The sequence below is a fragment of the Esox lucius genome, chromosome 2, assembly GCF_011004845.1.
Source record: "Esox lucius isolate fEsoLuc1 chromosome 2, fEsoLuc1.pri, whole genome shotgun sequence".
Lineage (NCBI taxonomy): Eukaryota > Metazoa > Chordata > Actinopteri > Esociformes > Esocidae > Esox > Esox lucius.
Genome location: NC_047570.1, coordinates 12496448 through 12515247, shown reverse-complemented (window position 1 = coordinate 12515247; position 18800 = coordinate 12496448). Strand labels below are relative to the sequence as shown.

The 18800-nt window shown below is 42.9% G+C and overlaps 1 protein-coding gene across 4 annotated transcripts in view; it reads right to left on the bottom strand.

Annotated features, from left to right (window-relative positions):
- Window positions 1-18800, bottom strand: part of apba2b (amyloid beta (A4) precursor protein-binding, family A, member 2b) — an 81139-nt gene that overhangs the window by 28694 nt on the left and 33645 nt on the right. The window lies entirely within an intron of this gene.

The window sequence follows — 18800 nt, the reverse complement described above, 5'->3', positions numbered from 1 at the left end:
GCTTTCCATAATTAGGACATTTTAATATGTATGTCAGAATAGAAATACTAAAGCGGGTTCTTTATGGCTGCTTCCTGCTGATATAGGAGCTTATGCTCCATCTTCGTGTAATACAACTACTAGCCAAGCCTGTTAATACCTCATAATATGAATTGATCTACCTGCGAAGGAACTGTTTTCGCTCAACAATTATATGAATTCCTTTGACAACGGGGAAACAATTGTGTTTGTATTCCACTCATTAAATCATTTAAATGTGCCTGGTTTGCTGGAAGTCCAGTACTGACAAAAGGAAAAAATATACTTGACACAAAAGCAGTTGTATTGGAAGCCTCAGTATTATATTACATGCTACACCAGTTAAATGGAGCTCCACTAATTGGCCCTATAAGCACTTGTAACTGTACTTAGAGATCTAAAACTCCTTCTTCGTTAACACCAATAAGATGGCTTAATCACTGTCCAAACAACATAGCTACAATGTGTTTCTCTTTTTTTCATCTTCTATAGCTACAATGTGTTTTTCTTTTTTTCATCTTCTATAGCTACAATGTGTTTCTCTTTTTTTTCATCTTCTATAGCTACAATGTGTTTCTCTTTTTTTCATCTTCTATAGCTACAATGTGTTTCTCTTTTTTTATCTTCTATAGCTACAATGTGTTTCTCTTTTTTTCATCTTCTATAGCTACAATGTGTTTCTCTTTTTTTCCCCTTCTATAGCTACAATGTGTTTCTCTTTTTTTTGCTGCAGGACAATGGCCTTTTAACTAGTACCGCATCTTGTTAATGTTGCAACAGGAAACCTGCCAAATCTACTACTAACTCTACAACTAAACTTAATTCCACACATCAAACACCATTGTTGTGACTAACATAATTACCAATAGACCCCCAAATACATGTTAATGTCATTTTTACCCAATATTTTCCAAATTCACATTACACATTACAGCAAGCTCAGGAGAGCCTTCCTGCTTGTTATCACACTGCTTGCTCAACCACTTTGTTGCACCTACTAATCTGGGGAACACAATTTACAGGCCATCAACCATGAATGGGTTTGAAAGCACAAAACCCACCAGCGCGAGTCGCTAGAACGTGACGAGGCAAGGCCTGTGAAACACCAATTCCATGTGAAACACCAATTCCACCATTGCTGTGACCAGGATTTGAGGCAGCTGTATTGTGAGGCAACAACTTTATCAAATCCAACCAAGCAAACGTTAGGGCATGGTTGCTGGAGAGACTGTAGCAGAGGGAGGAACATCATGATGGAGAACCAAGCGAGAGAAGAAAGGACACGAAAGAACATGTTATGGTCAAGAAGTGATTAAGGTTCTCTGAGTCACAACCAGTGTGAGCAGGTGTTCTTAGCTTTCCCTCATCTCTCAACCCATCTTACCTACAGCACAAAGAGAGAGAGGTGTTGAAAGGTTTTAAATTGGGTTATATTACTGAGGAAGTTCAAAAGCAAGGCGCATTAAGGAAGACAAAGCTCGACAGTTTTGGGCACTTTAGAGGTATTTTGGTTATTGGAAAGATGATGTATTGAATTGCTAGTGCATTTGGGTTTATTATTAAATAGAAATGTATTATTATTGTGAAGGAATAAAGAAATATGTTTTTCAATGGTACATGAATTATGTACTGGAAACTCCATAAATGCTATAATGACACCTGGTGGCCAATTATTTGTGTTATTAGTGTTAAGTACACTAATTTAGTGGACTTATTGGGTTACTTCCTGTACTGAAGACACCTCACACAAAAAACACCTTCAACTGTTTAAAACCAAATTGTTTGTTATACCTTTACTGAATTGTAAGTAATAAATATAACTTAACCGCAACAGCTTGATCTATGGAAACATGTTTCTTGAAAAACAGATCTCTGCACATTTGATTGTGTTCATCACACTTCTGCGTCTCATCTTATTTTGCCCTGTTTTGCAGAATGTCAAAACATATTTAGGCAATTACAAATAACATTTCCTAAAACCTTGATCATTTATAACCATATAAATGGTTTCATAATTAGCATTATTTAAAACTGAAACAGTAACTCTTAAAGCCAGCTATGGACCAAATCAACTGTTTCCAAATTGGGACCAAATCAACTTTGTTTCCCATCTAAAATCGTTTATCAAACAGTTAATGCAAGCCTCAGTAACTTTACTAGTTCAAATCTAGTTTGTTATTGTTAAGTAAATGTTGTACAAATCAGTTCAATTATGTTTGCTATCAACATATCCCCAGTGCTATTGGCCCTAAATAACTCCCTACTACGTTGCTTCTAAATGTTCCACTTTTAAGCTGATCCTTAACATAATCGATTCAAAATGAAAAAAGTCTTGTTACGAGCGAATTAACATCACAGTACTGAAGTTAGGGTTAGGATGAAGGTTAAGGTTCCAAAAACTGAAAAATGGGGTACTGTGTAGAATCCTGTCTCGACACAATAACATGATTTGTCTCCTCCTCGTCTCCCTTTACCGAACAAGACCGGTACAGTACTGGTTAGTCACGGGTGGGTTGGGGCGGAAGGACAGTACTGGTTAGTCACGGGTGGGTTGAGGGGGAAGGACAGTACTGGTTAGTAACGGGTGGGTTGGGGGGGAAGGACAGTACTGGTTAGTAACGGGTGGGTTGGGGATGAAGGACAGTTCTGGTTAGTCACGGGTGGGTTGGGGGGGAAGGACAGTACTGGTTAGTCACGGGTGGGTTGGGGGGGAAGGACAGTACTGGTTAGTAACGGGTGGGTTGGGGATGAAGGACAGTACTGGTTAGTCATGGGTGGGTTGGGGGGGAAGGACAGTACTGGTTAGTCACGGGTGGGTTGGGGGGGAAGGACAGTACTGGTTAGTCACGGGTGGGTTGGGGGGGAAGGACAGTACTGGTTAGTCACGGGTGGGTTGGGGGGGAAGGACAGTACTGGTTAGTAACGGGTGGGTTGGGGCGGAAGGACAGTACTGGTTAGTAACGGGTGGGTTGGGGGGGAAGGACAGTACTGGTTAGTCATGGGTGGGTTGGGGATGAAGGACAGTACTGGTTAGTAACGGGTGGGTTGGGGATGAAGGACAGTACTGGTTAGTCACAGGTGGGTTGGGGGGGAAGGACAGTACTGGTTAGTCACGGGTGGGTTGGTGATGAAGGACAGTACTGGTTAGTCACGGGTGGGTTGGGGGGGAAGGACAGTACTGGTTAGTCACGGGTGGGTTGGGGGGGAAGGACAGTACTGGTTAGTCATGGGTGGGTTGGGGGGGAAGGACAGTACTGGTTAGTCACGGGTGGGTTGGGGGGGAAGGACAGTACTGGTTAGTAACGGGTGGGTTGGGGATGAAGGACAGTACTGGTTAGTCACGGGTGGGTTGGGGGGGAAGGACAGTACTGGTTAGTCACGGGTGGGTTGGGGGGGAAGGACAGTACTGGTTAGTAACGGGTGGGTTGGGGATGAAGGACAGTACTGGTTAGTCATGGGTGGGTTGGGGGGGAAGGACAGTACTGGTTAGTCACGGGTGGGTTGGGGGGGAAGGACAGTACTGGTTAGTCACGGGTGGGTTGGGGGGGAAGGACAGTACTGGTTAGTCACGGGTGGGTTGGGGGGGAAGGACAGTACTGGTTAGTAACGGGTGGGTTGGGGGGGAAGGACAGTACTGGTTAGTCATGGGTGGGTTGGGGATGAAGGACAGTACTGGTTAGTAACGGGTGGGTTGGGGATGAAGGACAGTACTGGTTAGTCACGGGTGGGTTGGGGGGGAAGGACAGTACTGGTTAGTCACGGGTGGGTTGGTGATGAAGGACAGTACTGGTTAGTCACGGGTGGGTTGGGGGGGAAGGACAGTACTGGTTAGTCACGGGTGTGTTGGGGGGGAAGGACAGTTCTGGTTAGTCACGGGTGTGTTGGGGGGGAAGGACAGTACTGCAAGTGTCTAAAGAGAGTATAAGGAGATTACAAGTCAATGTAAACTGATTGACGGACCGGTGAGGAAGTTAAAATGGACAATATGTCAGTCACTCAGATACATTTTGTATAAATCAATTATTTGAAACATTAACTTAAAACATTAACTGCAAATTTTTGCCCATTTTTATGCTAGTAGTAGAGTAAAAATCATACATATTTGCCCTTTAGCTATGAATACCTTCATGACTGCCCCTAGAGGTCAGGTTCTGTTTGTAGGTTCCGTCTGTATACACCACTCCTCATATGTTGACATATGCTGAATGTAATCATGAGTCATTAAGGACCAATAGCACTGGGATATGTTGATATTGAACGTAATAGCACTCCTGAAATATTCATACTGAACCTAATCACGTTTTTCAAAATAGTTATATATGCATGTCATTTCTGCAATGTTGCTTGGTTTGTATCAATAATGGGACTGGTATGTTAGAGCCATATTGCTTATTGGAAAATGAATTGAAATAAGAAAATGAATTGAAATACAGAATATATACAGAATAACCCAACAGTTGCCTGACAACCCACGTCCAACACCAACCCCCTGACATTGTTGAGAAATAATTATTTTGTCCACAATGCAGCTGTATTGCAGAGCACTTACTGTGCAATCATTCAGGAGCCCCAAAATGTGTTATGATTCCAGAATGATATTAGAACCTAATTATCACAACAAGAAGTGACTACGCGCCGGTGAGGAAACCACAGCAACAACCCTCTAACCACAGCTTCGGAAAACGACGCCCCTAGACAGCTATCCCACCACTACAAAGGCCCACTAGATTTGGTGGGTTTGATTAGTGCATGGCTTTTTTTTACTCTTCCTGTATCTGCTTTTCGCAACAAATCCTATATTAAGTTCCCAGTCTACGATAGTGTAAATCATTACTCCTTTCTAGTTTCCACCAACTGAATGATTTCTTACTACTATGCTGACAGGAGATACCTCTACACCAGTATTTCTTATGAAAAGAAGAAAGTTTGGTGTTCCTTTGTCAAAAGTGCTTCTGCCTTATTCCCAGGCCATTCATCAGATTCCCAACACAGGCCCTCCTGCACATCACATCAAACACAGCACTATGATGCATGATTTCAATTGAGCAGGCAGAGATGTAATACAATTTGCTGAGGATTTACTGCACGCCTGTGTGGAATGACAAATGAAAGAAAGGAGCTCCTGTGAGCAGTGGAAATATTCCAGGGGAACAGAAGTCGTTTCATCTTCTTTAGGGACGAGGGAAGATGGAGGGAGGGAGGTAAATGAGAGATAGGAGCAGAACCCCGTTGTCACCTCCACCCCCTTCCCCATGCAGGAGAATATATTTGGGTAAATGGATGTGATTGTCTAGAAGACATATGAATAAAACAGTAGGTACCACACAGCACTTGATTGAGTGAAACCTCCTTCCATCCAATTGCTTTCCCCAGATAGCATATACAGACAGACAACATCTACAGACGGATAATGTATGATCCCCACAGCATTATTACATACACTTAGCCTCCATGGTTATTATTTCACTGTTTAAATTGACTGTAAACATTATGTTGTTAGCATGATACTATTTACAGTTAAAAAAAACTACCTCTAAAGTAATTGGCACCCTTAATAAAGATGAGCAAGCAGGCTGTATAAAATAAACAACAGACTAGGTAATGACCTACGTTTTATGGATTTAACAAATATGGTGGGAGACTCAGACAGGGCCTGGTGGTGATGGTAGGAGACTCAGACAGGGCCTGCTGGTGATGGTAAAGACAGGGCCTGGTGGTGATGGTAGGAGACTCAGACAGGGCCTGCTGGTGATGGTAAAGACAGGGCCTGGTGGTGATGGTAGGAGACTCAGACAGGGCCTGGTGGTGATGGTAGGAGACTCAGACAGGGCCTGGTGGTGATGGTAGGAGACTCAGACAGGGCCTGGTGGTGATGGTAGGAGACTCAGACAGGGCCTGGTGGTGATGGTAGGAGACTCAGACAGGGCCTGGTGGTGATGGTAGGAGACTCAGACAGGGCCTGGTGGTGATGGTAGGAGACTCAGACAGGGCCTGGTGGTGATTGTAAAGACAGGGCCTGGTGTTGTACTTGAGTTGCGCACATACCTAGATGACCAGTCAGTGCTCAGGGTCTATACCACATTTCAATAGAGTGATCTGACATGATGCTAGGTAGCAGCATTTCCTGTATTTAAATCTGTGGATGAGCTATGGCTTTAAATTAGTCCAGGATTGTTTCCTTGTTTGGCTGAAGAATGCCTCAAGATACGTCTTTGTTGCTCCCAACGAGCTCCAAGCAGGCTTGGACACAGGAAAGGGGACAGGCAGTAAGGCAGGGACTCCACATCCCTTTCCATGAGCAGAGGCCTGAAGAATACTAATGGCAGTGCCTTAAGCCCTAAGAGATGGCCATTGTTTATACCGGCGAAGCAAACAACAGGCTTAAACAATGGAGGCAGAGCCCAGAGCTTTTCCAGGGTCAGGAGATGAGGAAACTACAGTAACTCTCCACCATATCTCTGGTGGAGGAGTATCGGAATATGGATTTTGCTGCTGGAATTTAAAGTAGTGGAGCATACTCAATCAGCCTGCAACATAGCAGTCACATTCTAAGAATAGAAACTGTACCCCATATTGACCTGTTCACCAATAAGCTCATTATCATTAAAGATGTAGAAGACAGGAATGGGATGGAGAACATCATTATGGCGTTTCACTAGAACACATCAGTATAGCTCAATCAGCCAAATCAGTATTGCTGACGCTGTTTGACCTGTAAATCTCAAGCACGGAGAGTTGAAAGCAGCACTGGTGGGCCTGTACCACCTCTTCTGTCGGACAGCGTAAAGCCAAAGCCTTTTTCGAACACATTTTAATGACTTGCTTTATCAAGCATGCCGGAGTCATTAAAGTCCAAATTAAAGTTATGAATCATAGTTACCTGGACAAATTTGACAGGAATTCACATAGAAACTACTGTGGAGTTAGTAAATCTGACAGAGACCATGGGTCCACATGGCTGGAACACTGGGTGGTTAACTATCTGGTGTGTTGCTGTGTGTCGCAGCGCTCTGTTCTGCATTAAAACACAACGCACATTTCACTTCCGTCCTCAAGTCGTAAACAGTGCTGGGGACGAATGGTTTACATTTCAGGGATTACGGATAACTTTTTAAAATGTTGATGATTACTGCTTGGATTAAGTTGAAATTCAGAAAGGTGACAGGCTTTGTGGGCCCCAGTGCAAACTGTAGCTTCCAGGTGAGAAAGATGTCGGCATCAAACAATTCAACATCCAATGTCATTCAAGGCTTGTATAACGAAGCATTGGTGTAATATTCAGTGAAAAGGCAATGGATACCACATGGCATTGTATTGATTCACATATACATCATCTAGTAGACAATCTCATACTGACCACATGACACTGTGGTGAGGGAATGTTTTTCACACTGGCCCTCGGAGGAATCAAACCTGCAACTTGTTTTCTGCCTTTTCAATTATTCTCCCCTTCTGGGCTGTGACGGTAGTGAATGGCTTTCCACAACAGTATCCTTATAACCTGTGTAATCGAGTAATGGTTGATTTTGAGAGGTGTAGTCTAAAGGGCCAATCAATAATTGTTTTTGCAACCCGGCATTTATGGAATACATAAGGGAGGGACTATCCTCTAAGCTTCTTTGTGGTGCTCTATTTGTGAAATGTTTTAGGGCTCAATTTAATTCGTGTTGATTCCGAAATGTTTGTCTCCATAAGCTTACTTGGGCACTTTAATAAGACTTATAAGACCAGTTAAAATTATTAAAATATCAAAGTATCACAAACAAAAATGTAATCATTAGATCTATAGCAAATGCAGAAAAGGGTAATTGCTGTTCACCTGCATGTAGCGCTTCTCTGTGGTGGGCAAGGCATGGAATTCCATGACAGAAGCATTTCCTCCTGGAATCAATAGGCCACTTCAGTTAAGTGCTTTGTTTTTGGGGAATATCCTTTGTTTAATCAAAATATTTTCATCAAATTGCTTTTGAGGTAAGTTGATCAACTTTCTTGTTATTTAGAAAAAGTTGGAGATATAATTATTATTCATCATAATCCATCCGAATTTTGAGTGAGTAGTTTCTAGCTGTAATTTTGACACTGGCTAGCTCAATTTGTACTATTTTGGAACCACTTTAGTAAAATATAATTTAAGTTTTTTGTGTTAGAAGTGTGTTAAAATAGACCCACTTATTTCATACTTTAGTGTACTTATTACTTTTAATTAATTATATTTATTTGAAAGAAATTCAGAGTATATTTAAAGCAATTTTCAATCATATATTATTTGATCTGAAGAAGTTCAATAAAGATTGGCAGTTAGCAGGCATAGACTGGTTTAACAGCTTTATGATGCACAACTTAAAATTCTCAACCTATATTTCACAAGCAGTAGTCCAGCTCTGCCTCTTAGGAAAGTAATCTGAATACGTTACTGAGTCTGAATACTCGAAAGGTTACGTTACTGATAAAAATTCGGGACAGGTAACCCAACCATGGTCTTAAACTGACTTTTTATGTAGTATGGTATCTCTAACCGGAAAGCTTAAGCTATGATTCATTAAAATATCTTCATGAAAGAAGGTAAGAATATCTTCCTGACCATAGTGAAAAGGTACTGTAAACAAAGTGCAATGGAAGGACTCTTTTCCTTCAAAAAATGAAGTCCTGGCTACCTGCTGCTAGCCACTGCCAGAGAATAATTGCATTTTGAATTGAAGTCTGCTTTAGCAAAGAGATGGAGGAGGCACTCAACACAGTCTACACCTTAGAGAGCAAGAACACAAGGCTGACGGGTTCTCTCTCAAAAAGCATCCTTCACTCTAAACCACATCACATAAGACATCCCGCTTTTCAGATGAAAATCAGTCCTACATAATTGCTGTGTGTGCCACCTACCTGGCAGTAAATCTACCACAGTCAGGGTTAAAAGAGGGAACTTATTCTCCATCTTTGGACAGCTTTATGATACCCACAACACCTTCTCTAATGAATGAGCCTCCAGTCTGACTTTCATGGTCTTTTAACAACTAACCATCACACTTTAATATTCTAGCGCCTTCCTTGATTACAGCCACATTAAAGTCACGTCCTTAGTTCAGGAAACTGGAGTAGATTAAGATATCCTCTGCAAAAGGAGGTACGGTTACGGCTGCATAAACATTTGTGGTTGAATTTAGGAATTACAGTATTTGTGATGTATGGTTTTCATATAGTCATGCTGCAATATGAGAAGCAGTCGGGGAGGGGGGGGGCAGTTGTGTCTGTGCTGAGGGAGAGAAAAAGGCGGCATTACATTCTCTCAGTCTTATTGAGATTCAGCGTTTGTTCTCCTCCCTGCCTCCCACAGGCTCCAGAGAAGGGGGTAGGAGTGGGGGGCGAGAGAGGCGGGGGCTGGGGAACAGTGTGAAAGAGAGATAGAGGCCCAAGCACACCAGTAGTCCAGCCCACCTGTCTGTCTGACAGTATCGCTGTTTGTCAGCCTAACTCTGCAGGTCCAGTTGAATGAGAGAGAGAGACAAGGGCCACACCACCAAGCCATCGTGTCTTACCCTCAGTCAACACCAGCAGACTCAGATTATTGTTGTCCTTCATTAATGTGCTAGACACTTGACTGGTAAATGCTATTTATTTTTAACAGCCCCCACAGCCGTAGAACCGAAACAGTGAAAGAGTGGCCAACTGAAGAGAGAGAGTGAAAAGGTTGAATTAATCTTTCAGGGGGAAGTAGGTTGGAGTATAATGGTTTTAATTAATTCCCTGAAGGACACAACTAATCAACTGCCTCTCAGAAATGTCCAAGCTAAGACCTACATCTTGCTGCCAGATACACAGAGGTCTTCAGGGCTTTTATGCCTGCACTGTTCGAGAGCCAAACGTTAGTGTTTCAGCACCTGCTAATCTCACAGATCGACAACAAGCCACCCAGTATCTTCCACAGTAGGCAGAGTAAGATACCATTCCTAGATAGAAAGGTCCCTAAGGGTACAGATATGAAAGCAGGCAAACATTAAAGTTTTAATAGAACATAATAATAAAGTAGCCAATCCAAAGGCTGCTGTTCCTATACTATCAAGTGTACCACAGAATAAGAGGGGGAGGCTCAAGGGTGAACTAAGGAGCTCTTTTCGCAGCACCAAGGTAAACCACCGCCGTCTAGGTTCTGAAATTCCCTCCGGATAACATGCCGCCAAGCCCCATGGGAGCGGACGAGGCGTAGTCGGCAGGGATTTTCTTGTGTCATCGCGCTCTAGCAACTCCCTCAGGAGGCTTGGGTACCTGCAATGCAAACCTTGTTGTCAGGCGAGCGAGCGTAGCCTAACGGGCAATCCACCCACATGGCTTCCCGCTTGGATGAGTAGTGTGGGGGAGAAAAGAGTGAGGCTCGTTTTGTGACGGTGAGGCCCTTTGCTCCTCCACAGGTTCTGTGGCTTCCTGTTACCTCTCAGCACTGAACATCGTATTCTACTTGACAACTGCTGTGCTTCACGGCGCTAAACGCAGAGCTTAATGGCCGCTGAGGGAGAGGTACTGGAAACTAACTCAAAGGGCTGTCTGCCTGCTACGGCCAGCTGGAACCCCTCCATGAAGATGAGCCGAGCCAGAGAGAGCGCAGGAGAAAACATGAAATGGGCATTACAAACAGGGTTAATAGCACACGTGTCATTTGTTTATTGCTCTTATCATCGTCACACACAAATAACACTGTCATAAAAGCTGAGCATTGTCTCAGTAAAACGGAAACATGCATTTGTTATGCTGTACCTCACACACACACACACATGGTCCTGGGAATGCTAGGTTGAGTATGACCCAGAACTGCGAACGCAGGCTAAAGTTGCATGGTTTTTCCATTTTCTGGTCTTATCAAATGGCAGCGTTTGTGCTCCAATTTAACAATTTATGGAGCATCGGAGCTCAAAACTTCTCCAGCTACCGCTCATCCAACTTGGACTACTTTACAATGCCATTCCCCATACAGACAGTGTGTTTCATTTCTGGACTACTTTACAATGCCATTCCCTATACAGACAGTGTGTTTCATTTCTGGACTACTTTACAATGCCATTCCCTATACAGACAGTGTGTTTCATTTCTGGACTACTTTACAATGCCATTTCCTATGCAGACAGTGTGTTTCATTTCTGGACTACTTTACAATGCCATTCCCTATACAGACAGTGTGTTTCATTTCTGGACTACTTTACAATGCCATTCCCTTTACAGACACTGTTTCCTTTCTGGCTGTATAAATACCCCTAAAAGCAAACATCAAAGCAAGCCGACTGCATGAGAATATCAACCAGCATGAATCCTCTCATCCAGATTTCAATCAACCAAACTGAATTTAAACAAATAGACGACCTGTCTCCTCCTCGTCTTCCCTTACCGAATGAGACCGGAATAGTATTAGCTATTTCAGGGTGGTTTAAGGTGTTAAGGAAGGTACTGTGAGTATCTAAAGCAACTATGAGGAGAGTAAAGACAATGCAAATTTAGAAAGTTTTAGTAGGGAATATTGCATGCTCTCAATTCTGTAGAAAAATAATATTTAAAACATGAACTTAAAACATTATCTCTCTGTGTAGGGATGTTATTTTTCCTTGTATTTATGCTAGTAGTCCAGTAAAATCTTACATATGGCCCCAAAATGTCACCAACATGTAACATATGAGACCATGTGTACACAAATATCTGCCCTTACAAAGCCAATCCTCTTCCACTCATTCGGTCAGTTGCCCCAAGGTCCACAAATAACAATGTGAAAAGAAAAAACAGACTTGAGAGTTTTAATTTTATGTTGAACAACTTATACTTGGGGTGCATGTGACAAGGACTCCATCACAGATTACACAAGCTAATCCAGCTGCGTGTTGCGATGCCTCTCTCCCAGATGAGCTCAACACATTCTGCGCTCACTTTGAGGCTGTCAACCCCCAGCTAACGAAAGAGTGAACACACAAAGCCGTTGGTCCAGATGGCGTCCCCGGTTGCGCCTTCAGAGTGCGTGCCAACCAGCTGGCGGGTGTCTTCACAGACATCTTCAACCTGCCCTTGTCACCGCCTGCAGTTCCCAATTGGTTCAAGGAGACCTCCGTTATCCCAGTGCCATAGAAAGCTGAACAAACACATCTTAATGACTATCACCTTGTCGCACTCACCCCTGTCACCATGAATTGCTTTGAGAGGCTTGTCGTGGCCCACATCAAAGGCAGATTGCCAAGATCATTGGACCCATTCCAGTTTACCTACCGCCAAAACAGATCAGTGCCGGATGCCATTTCCATTGCCTTTCACATGGCCACAGTTAGAGACGAGGAAAACGTATGTGAGGCCACCGCTTGTTGACTATAGTTCAGCATTCCCTCCAAACTCATCACCGAGCTCAAAGCACTAGGGCTGGACACCACCCTGTGTAATTATATTCTTGACTTTTAGAATATGAGGATTAGTAACAACACCTCCTCCCTGACTCTTAATCCTGAGGCCCCCCAGGGGTGTGTCCTCTACCCTCCCTGTTCACCAAGACGATGCGGCTATGGACCACACTAACTCCATCATCGTGTTGGCAGACCACACCGTGGATACAGGCCTGAAAATGAACAACGAGTCAGCTTTCAGGGAGGATGTGAGCAAACTGAGGTGTCAGGAAAGCAACCCCTCTGTCAATGTCAGCAAAACTAAGGTTATTATATTTGACTTAGGTAAGAAGAGCAGGGAACATCTATCAAAATAGGGTTTCATGCTTGGAGGCCTTGAGTTAGTATCTTCAAGCCATCCGATTGTTGAGCACTTGACCTGTCTGACCATCTACAGTGTGGAACAGTGTGGAACCATTGTGCTACATGTGACAACAATCTCCCATATTCTTCATATGAATGGGCTATGGGGTAGGGTGGCAAGACGGAAGACTTTTCTTACAAAGAAAAACATCCAAGTCTGGCTGAAGTTTGCAAAAATAAACATCAAGTCCCCCAAAAGCACGTGGGAAAATGTGTTATGGTCTGATGAAACCAAGGTTGAACTTTTTGGCCATAATTCCAAAAGGTATATTTGGTGCAAAAACAACACTGCACATCACCCAAAGAACACCATATCCACAGTGAAGAATGGTGGTGGCAGCATCATTCTTTGGGGCTGTTTTTCTTCAGCTGGAATTAGGGTGGAGGGAATTTTGGCACAAAACCTTCAGGCGTCCGTTAGAAAGCTTAAGATGAAGAGGAAGTTCACCATTCATCACGACAACGACCCAAAGCACACATCCAAATCCACAAAAGCATGGCTTTACCAGAAGAAGATTAACGTTATGGAATGGCCTAACCAGAGCCCAGACCTGAATCCAATTGCAACATTTGTGGGGTGATCTGAAGAGGGCTGTGCACAGGAGATGTCCTCACAATTTGACAGATTTGGAGCGCATTTGCAAAGAAGAGTGGGCAAATATTGCCATGTCAAGATGTGCCATGCTAACAGACTCCTACCCAAAAAGACTGAGTGCTGTAATAAAATCAAAAGGTGCTTCAACAAAGTATTAGTTTAAGGATGTGCACACTTATGCAGCAAGGTTATTGTTTAAAATGTTTCCCCCTCGAAGTCTTCAGTTTGTTTTTCAATTGGATTGTTCACGTTATGGGTCACATTAAAGGTGGAAAAAGTTCTGACATGATTTATCTTTGTCTCAATCTTTTACATCACAAGAATCTGGCATTTTAACAGGGGTGTATAGAATTTTTATTTTTAAGTCACATTAAAAGTGGGAAAAGTTCTGTGTACACTTTTTATATGCAATGTACCTGCATGTAAGGACGTTGTCGCTAGCCTCGTGTATAACAAACATTAAACCTTGAACTTAAAATGTCAAATTTGTAAAGTTTAAAACCTGAACACCCTGCTGGCTCTGGTGGACTGTCAACGTGACCCCCCCCCACCAGATATTAATAAGACACAGATCCTTGGGTAGGACCCCCCACTACTCCTCTCCATACCCCACACCCCCCACCCCTCTCCACCAACCCCCCACCACCACCCCACTCCACCAACCCCTCCCTCAGGTTGCACAGACAGGCCACAACACGCCTCAAAAGGACACCAGATTAAAAGAGTAAATAGGAGAACAAATATGAGAGGACAGTGGTCTTGAGAGGACTGTCAGGAAAATGAATGTTTGTGTATGTGAATAAGCACTTGGGAGCCTGATCAGATAGTGAAAGGAAAATCACAGTGACAGCCACCACCAGATAATTCCTCCCGTCTCTGGCTATGTTTTGATCTCTGTTTATCGCTCTTTTTTTACTGTCTGTCTCACTATTGCTGTTCTCTATTTTCTTTTGGTCTCTACTTAAGTTACATGTGTCACACACCCACTTGCATACACACACACACACACACATTTTAAACCCTTTATTTGAAGTCACAAATCCAATAAACACTCCAACAAATACTCTAACATTAAAGAGGTCTCTGTATGCCAAAACTCTCAAAGGTAAAGGCAGCACATCCACAAAGTGGGGCCATTGATCGCCAACACCTACAGTGGGGAGAACAAGTATTTGATACACTGCTGATTTTGCAGGTTTTCCTACTTACAAAGTATGTAGCGGTCTGTCATTTTCATCATAAGTACACTTCAACTGTGAAAGACAAGACCAGAGAGCTGTGTAAGGAAATCAGGGATAAAATTGTAGACCTGCACAAGGCTGGGATGGGCTACAGGACAATAGGCAAGCAGCTTAGTGAGAAGGCAACAACTGTTGGCGCAATTATTTGAAAATGGAAGAAGTTCAAGATGACGGTCAAACTCCCTCGATCTGGGGCTCCATGCAAGATCTCATCTCGTGGGGCATCAATAATCATGAGGAAAGTGAGGGATCAGCCCAGAACTACACTGCAGGACCTGGTCAATGACATGAAGAGAGCTGGGACCACAGTCTCAAAGAAAACCATTAGTAACACACTATGCCGTCATGGATTAAAATCCTGCAGCGCACGCAAGGTCCCCCTGCTCAAGCCAGCGCATGTCCAGGCCCGTCTGAAGTTTGCCAATGACCATCTGGAGGATCCGGAGGAGGAATGGGAGAAGGTCATGTGGTCTGATGAGACAAAAATAGAGCTTTTTGGTCTAAACTCCACTTGCCGTGTTTGGAGGAAGAAGGATGAGTGCAGCCCCAAGAACACCATCCCAACCATGAAGCATGGAGGCGGAAACATCATTCTTTGAGGATGCTTTTCTGCAAAGGGGACAGGACAACTGCACCGTATTGAGGGGAGGATGGGTCCTACCCGTATTGCCCAGCGACAGCCCCGAAACCTGAAGGATCTGGAGAAGGTCTGTATGGAGGAGTGGGCCAAAATCCCTGCTGCAGTGTGTGCAAACCTGGTCAAGAACTACAGGAAACATATGATCTCTGTAATTGCAAACAAAGGTTTCTGTACCAAATATTAAGTTCTGCTTTTCTGATGTATCAAATAAAATGCAAATTAATTACTTACTCATACAATGTGATTTTCTGGATTTTTGTTTTAGATTCCGTCACTCACTGTTGAGGAGTATCTATGATAAAAATTACAGAATTCTACATGCTTTGTAAGTGGGAAAACCTGCAAAATCATCAGTATATCAAATACTTGTTCTCCCCACTGTAGCAATACCTTACCACTGACCTCTCCCAAGACTTGATGTAGGACTGCAATCTGAAGGACACATACTATACACTTGTCTATATAGATAATAACTGTACCGCTTGCAATGATAACCTAGGCTGTTCAAGTGTAACATGAGGGGCTGAAATTTACAGGGTTGGTGAAGCTCAAAAGACACCTTAGCTTCTGCACACATTTTTCTCAGCTACTGCTTACACATCACATTCCCACAGTACAGCCATTGTAGTATTTTCCAGGCCCAGCGATGATAATAAGGGAACACTGACCTACTAGGCCCCACATACATTCACAAGGACAGTAACTGTTTCCCTCATTAACTTCAGGCCAAAGTGTCGCAGCTGTCACAGTGCTTACATCCACTATTGGCCCCTTGGTTCACTTTTCATACCAATTACATAAGCAGTTGTCACAAAGTTCTTATATAGATATCTAGCCTAAAATTGAGTATCTGTATAAGCACTTTGTGAGAACTGATTCTGGTTGTTATTTAAAAAGTAAAGAATATCAAGTATCAATACACAGTGCCTATGAAAACCCCGCTGGTAGGGTCATAACCTAATGAAGAAACCTTGAGAGGATCCAGACTCTGTATGTATGTATGTATGTATATATATATCTACAGCTCTGGAAAAAATCTTTCCTTTCCAAGAAAGTCGAAAAGAAAAGTTTTTAGTGAGGAACAGAAGGGTTAAAATTAAGAGACCACTGCAAATTGAACGCTTCTGTTCCTCACTCAAAACCTTCCTTTTCGAAGGAAAGAAAAAGGTGCAGTGGTCTCTTAATAGATGTATAGACATATACACATCCTTATTTATGTTATGACACGTTTTGCCCTGTACTCAAGTCAATCCTATTACAAGCATATATTATATTAGTCATTACAGATCTGTACCCAAATGAAATTTATAAATATTGGAATATGGAACCTGGAACAACGGTATTTTGTCTAGAATTGGACACAGGTGTCCAACAACTATAGGTAAAAGCTATTCATTTTATTGGAGAGTATTATTGATGGCTGCAATCAAGTACCCGTGCTCGTCAATAACTGACTTTAAAGTACAACAACAGCCTCCTTATTCTTTTCAAGGATCAGACAATTATGTGCAAAAAACTGTGTAATCGTGATCAGCCAATTACTTTAAAATACACTTTTATTTATGACCAATTGTACTTTCACCTGAAAAGGCATCCAACATGCTCCAGTAGTTTTTATTAGAATTATTATTTTTAAATATAGAAGCATCACCAGAAAAAAACATTTGTATTTATTATGTGTATAGAAATGTATAAGAAAAATTATCAATTGTTGTTCTGGTTGTTGTTGTTCTTGAAGACAGAGGCATTCCCAGCCACACAACGAGTGTTGTTCTTGGGGACAGGGGCATCCACAGCCACACTGAGTGGTGTTGTTCTTGGGGACAGGGGCATCCACAGCCACACTGAGTGGTGTTGCTTTTGAGGACGGAGGCACCACAGCCACACTGAGGGGTATTATTCTTCAGGACAGGGGCATCCACTGCCACACTGAATGGTGTTGCTGTTTGTGGGGACAGATGTATCCACAGCCACACTGAATGGTGTTGTTGATTTTGGGTACAGATGCATCCACAGCCACACTGAGTGGTGTTGTTCTTGGGGACAGGGGCATCCATAGCCACACTGAGGAGTGTTGTTCTTGGGGAGAGGGGCATCACCAGCCACATTGAGGGGTGTTGTTCTTGGGGAGAGGGGCATCCACAGCCACACTGAGGAGTGCCAGACTCTGTATGTATGTTTGCCAGACAGACACTGTCTCAGACTGTGTCACTCTGTGTCCATCTGATCTCGACTCTGGTGGCACAGGTCACTGAGGTCTGGCCAAGGGCTGTCACAGCAGTCTCCTACTTAAATCTTTCCTGTCAGCAATCTGGGATAGGAACAGCTGCAATGAGCGGGTCGTAACCTACCAGAGACCACAAGTCCACAGGACTGAAGAATCATTTTAGAGAGTTTTAGAGAGCCAGCAGAGTCAAACTAAACTACGGCTGGTCAATCATTCTGGCTCCAGGAATACAGCAATTTGTGGCAATTCTTCTCCAAAAACAACATCTATTATAATTTCTACATGCTTTCTTATTAGTTTTAGTTTGAAAGTGTGGCCTGGAGTATTATTTTACACAATTATAATTTCTCCAAATCTTTTAAAAACGTATCTTCATAATTTTGGAGTGACATATTCTGTGGATGTACTTTGCCCACCCCTGAACTAGAAAGTCATCCTTTGATGTTTGCTTTGCATTTTAAACAGTGTGGAAATGAAAATGTGTGGTTTGGAAAGGATACACTCAGTTTAATCCTATTTGATTGAGGATTAAGACAGTGTTTGGGAGTATGTCCAGAACTTGGAATAAAATGTAAAAAAATGAAATGAGGGCATGACTAAAACTGAAAGGTATAATCATGTCCAGTTTCTACATGCCCATAGCCTACAGTACACATTTGGAATGAATAACTAAGGCACATTTTGGATTGAAGTACATGGTACAGTATTAATGAATCACTACAGGCTCAGTGCTACGAAAAGGTTATCCACAGAATAATGAACAGCAAACCTAAAAGTCCAGTCTGGATCTCAACTCTCCATTTCAGCCTTGAAGTTAGAAGACTAATTAAAAGTTAAAGACTGAATAGTTGGATTTCCTTTGCCATTCTTTCTAAGGGACACACAACTGTGACTTGCCCACCATCACATAGGCTATATTATATTGGATGTATTTCCCCAGACTCTAGGTCACCTTTTCCCAGAGAGACTGTGGAGAGTCCTCTGTCCCCTGGATGGGCAGTAACCTCTGAGTTACCACAGCCAGCCCTGTGAAACAGGACACCTCCGCCACCGGCCAATGACCTCTCACCTCTTCAGCCAGAGAAGTGCATTTCTCACTGTTTACAAAAAACATTGAAAATCTCTCCCTGTGATCCACAACTGAGAAACAATACATACATAATACCTGCACTCATAATCTTACAGCCCAGAAGGCTGTTGTCTTCAGCCTGTTGGGAAACCAGGACGTGAATCACCATGTAGCTGGAGAGGGACAGGCATGCTTATAAATCAGCCTAGGGACAAGAATCGAACAACCCTGGGGAGTACTGTGGGAGGA